Consider the following 4,656-nt stretch of genomic DNA (forward strand, 5'->3'; position numbering starts at 1 on the left):
AGACCATAAAGAAAGCTGAGAGCCAAAGAATTAATGCTTTTGAGTTGTGGTGCTGGAGAAGACTCTTGAGAGTCCCTTGGACAGCAAGGAGATCAAACCAGTCAATCCTAAAGGAAATCAAGCCTGAATATTCATTGGAAGGACTGATGCTGAAGCTGAATCTCCAATACTTTGGCCACCTGATGCAAAGAGCTGACTCATTGGGAAAGATCCTGATGCTGGGTAAGATTCAGGGCAAGAGGAGAAGGGGGCGACAGAGGATGAGAGATGTTGGATGGCATCATCGATTCAATGGACATGAGGTTGGGCAAACTCTGGGAGATAGTGAAGGACAGGGAAGCCTGGTGTGCTGCAGTCCATGGGGTCTCAAAGAGTCAGACAACTGAGTGACTGTATAACAAAAAGACACTAAAACAAAATGCTCAGATGTAAAAGAGCTACCCCAGCAGTAGGACTGAACCAATGTTGGTTCAGTTTTGCACTGGATCAGAGAGTTTTCTCAGAGTTGCAAGGGAACCAAGTGATAAAGTTGTTGAAAACTTTTCTGGCACATAAATGCTCTCAGCAACATGCAGTTTCTGCTTTAACACTTGGAGATTTCGCTGCCTGTCCTGGCAGCCCAAGAGAAGTCTCAATCATGAGAAACCTTTCCCTTAGGTAAAATACAAACCTACCCCATAATTCCTGCTAATTTGTCTTTTGCTGCTTTCCAAAACTATCCAGAAAACAATTCTTTCCCAGTTCCTAGCTCCTCTAATATTTGAAGACGGCTCACAAGTCCCTAGCCTGTCAGCAGTTTGTTCATCTTTTCCCTCAGTAACAAGGTTTTGAATCCCTAGATTATAGTAGGAATTCTCTGTGCATATTTATCAAAATTCTTTTTATAATGTGTCCCCCTAGAACCAAGCACAATCCTTTAAATGTGGTCCAATCAGTGCAGAGCACAAAGGATATTCATCTTCTTTCCCCACCCCCAGCTTTGTCAAGGTATAATTGACATATAAAAAATGCGTATATTTAAAGTGTACAATGTGATGATTTGATGTAGGTATACACTGAAATGATCACCACAATCAAGTTAAGTAACACATCTCTAACCTCCTAGCCACAGTTATCATTTTTTGTGTATGTGGTAAGAACATTTAAGACCTATTCTCTTAGCACATTCCAAGTACACAATACAATATTATTATTAATAACTACAGTCACCATGCTACACATTAATCCCCAGAACTTATTCATGTAATAACTGAAAGTGCACTATTTCCCCCACTTCCCAGCTGTGCACCCACCATTCTATTCTCTGCTTCCATGAATTCGACTTTTTTGATTCCATGTAGAAGTGAGATCATACAGTATTTGTCCTTCTGTGTCTGGCTTATTTCACTTATTATAATGTGATAGTAAGGAGATCAAACCAGTCAATCCTAAAGGAAATCAAGCCTGAATATTCATTGGAAGGACTGATGCAGAAGCTGAAGCTCCAATACTTTGGCCACCTGATTCGAAGAGCTGATTCATTGGAAAAGACCCTGATGCTGGGAAAGATTGAAGGCAGGAGGAAAAGGGGACAAGAGGACAAGATGGTTGGATGGCGTCATTGACTCAATGGACAAGAGTTTGAGCAAACTCCAGGAGATAGTGAAGGACAAGAAAGCCTGGTGTGCTGCAGTTCACGGGGTCACAAAGAGTCGGATATGACTGAGCCACTAAACAACAGCACTGTCCTCCAGGATCATCATCTTGTGCTGGGTGGTACGTTTGCTGCTGCTGCTGCTGCTAAGTCACTTCAGTCGAGCCCACCAGGCTCCCCCATCCCTGGGATTCTCCAGGCAAGAACACTGGAGTGTGTTGCCATTTCCTTCTCCAATGCATGAAAGCGAAAAGTGAAAGTGAAGTCGCTCAGTCGTGTCCGACCCTCAGCGATCCCATGGACTGCAGCCTACCAGGCTCCTCCATCCATGGGATTTTCCAGGCAAGAGTACTAGAGTGGGGTGCCATTGCCTTCTCTGGGTGGTATGTTTAACCGTATCCAATTGCCATTTTGTACGTCAAAAATAGTCAGATATCAGCAACTTTCAACTGGTCAATCTACTGTATTTCATTAATATAACCTAAGATCAAATTATCTGTTTTAGCGGCAACATCATACTGTCGACAAATATAGAACTTAGTCAACTAAAACTTACAGCTCTTGCTATGCTCTGTGCTTGCTGTTCGTCCACATTCTCCAAGTCTTGAAATTATGCAGTTACTTTTTTGACCCTAGGTGCTCTTTACATTTATTTAAGATACTATATATATGAGGGTTTCCCTTGTGGCTCAGTGGTGGAGACATGGTGCAGGAGACATGGGTTTGATCCCTGATCTGGAAGGATCGCACTTGCTGCAGAACAATAAGGTCCAGGTGTCAAAACTTCTGAGTCTGCATGCTGCAGCTGCTGAAGCCAGTGCACCTAAGGCCTGTGCTCCACAACAGGAGAAGTCCCTGCAGTGAGAGGCTGGCGCACTGCAACTCGAGAGTAACCCCCACTCCCCGCAATTACATTGCCATTTCCTTCTCCAACGAAAGCCTTGCACACAGCAACAAAGACCCAGCAGAACCAAAATAAATAAATAAATAATTTTGTAAAAGAAGGTATTATTTGAAGAAGGCTTTGGAAATCTTGGTTCTATCATCCAGAATATAGACTCTCCTCCAAGTTGGTAAAGAATCTGCCTGCAATGCAGGAGACCCAGGTTCGATCCCAGGGTCAGGAAGATCCCCTGAAGAAGGAAATGGCAACCCACTCCAGTAGTCTTGTCTAGAGAATCCCATGGACAGAGGAGCCTGGCAGGCTACAGTCAATGGGGTCGAAAGAGTCCAAGAGTAGGACTCGACTGAGCAACTAAACCACCACCACCACCATCTTTGTATGCTAAGTCACTTTGGTTGTGTCTGACTCTTTGCAACCCCATGGACTATAACCCTCTAGGCTCTTCTGTCCAAGGAATTCTCCAGGCAAGAATACTGGAGTGGGTAGCCATTCTGTTCTCCAGGGGACCTTCCTGACCCAGGGATCGAACCCAGGTCTCCTGCTTTGCAGGCAGATGCTTCACCACTAGCACCACCAGGGAAGCCACCATCTTTATGTTGTTGCAAATCAGATAATCCCTCATACTCCTCATATAGTTAATGATAATGAGGGCGAACACTATTGAGCCAAGGGGGAGAAAAAGGAGCAGAGATCTTGTCATTTACCCACCTTCTATTTCAGGGCAATAGCTAAGTTGACATTGTACTCATTTCATCAGAGAGCCTAAGTCTAACTTGAGAGTTCTCTTTCTCCCTTCCCCCTCTGTGGCCACTAACTCTCAGGCACCACACACACCTCTCAGTATGGCCAACAAGGCAACAGACATGCTATTCAGTGACATTCACCAAGAGGCCAAGTGCTACCGCTGCGTTCTTTTGTTGGATATTTAGCTACTGCCTCTGGACCTGGTCATGCCCCCTTGGAAGGGCTGTTTGGCTCACCGTGATGGAATTTTGTACTTGACCCCAATGAAGCCTCTAAGACCTCCAGTGGAGTTTGACCCCTAACCCAACCCCCTCCCATTGTTCCTCCTCCCTAGCACCAATATCCACCCTGCCAAGCCCCTTTGTGTGGAAATGAAGCCCTGCTTTCCAAGGCCTTGCTTCAGGCAGAACTCTTCCCAACGCTTGAGAAGCTTGCTGCTGCTGCTGCTGCTGCTGCTAAGTCGCTTCAGTCGTGTCTGACCCTCAGCGACCCCGTGGACTGCAGCCCATCAGGCTCCTCCATCCATGGGATTTAGTGTTGAGGAAACACAGTGGGGGCTGTTGGAGCTGTCCTATAACTTTATTTCTTCTAATTGACGAGCACTTCATCTCCCTAAGCTTCTTCCATTATCTTCTGGTCCATGCCAAGAACTCTGTCATTGCCAATTCATTCCTTTGACTTAATGTTGGTGGTGATTTAGTCACTCAGTCATGTCTGTCTCTTGTGACCCCATGGACTGTGGCCCACCAGGCCCCTCTGTCCATGGGATTCTCCAGGCAAGAATACTGGAGTAGGTTGCCATTTCCTTCTCCAGGGGATCTTCCGGACCCAGGGATCCAGCCTGCATCTCCTGCATTGCAAGCAGATTCTTAACTGCTGAGCCACCAGGGAAGCCCTGACAACGTTATTCCCTGTTAAACTGAAGTTTCTTCAAGGAAAGATAAGGCCTAGATTTTTTAATGACAACTCCACACAGTGTTCATCAGCTGTTTCTCTGACAAAGACTGTGGAAGAGAGGGTAAGGGAGCAGGAGGCAGAAAGCCTCAAGAAACTAAGTGCTTTGGATTTGAGTTTGTGAATTAATAAAATAAATACTAAACCTCACTCTTACTAATAATAACAGTTAACATACATAATATACATAAACAATATAAACAGTTAATATACTTAATAAACATAAACAATGTTTGCCTCACATCAACCCTATGAGACAGGTAAATTGTTAATCCCTTTTCCAGATGTGAAAACTGAGGCTGAGAGAAATTAAATAATTTGCCCAAGGTCATACAGCCAGTAAGGAATGTGTGTGCGTGTTCAGTCATGTCCGACTCTGTGGCCCCATGGACTGTAGCCCCGCCAGGCTCCTCTGTCCATG

This window comes from Bos indicus, chromosome X (assembly GCF_029378745.1).
Source record: "Bos indicus isolate NIAB-ARS_2022 breed Sahiwal x Tharparkar chromosome X, NIAB-ARS_B.indTharparkar_mat_pri_1.0, whole genome shotgun sequence".
NCBI classification, from domain to species: domain Eukaryota; kingdom Metazoa; phylum Chordata; class Mammalia; order Artiodactyla; family Bovidae; genus Bos; species Bos indicus.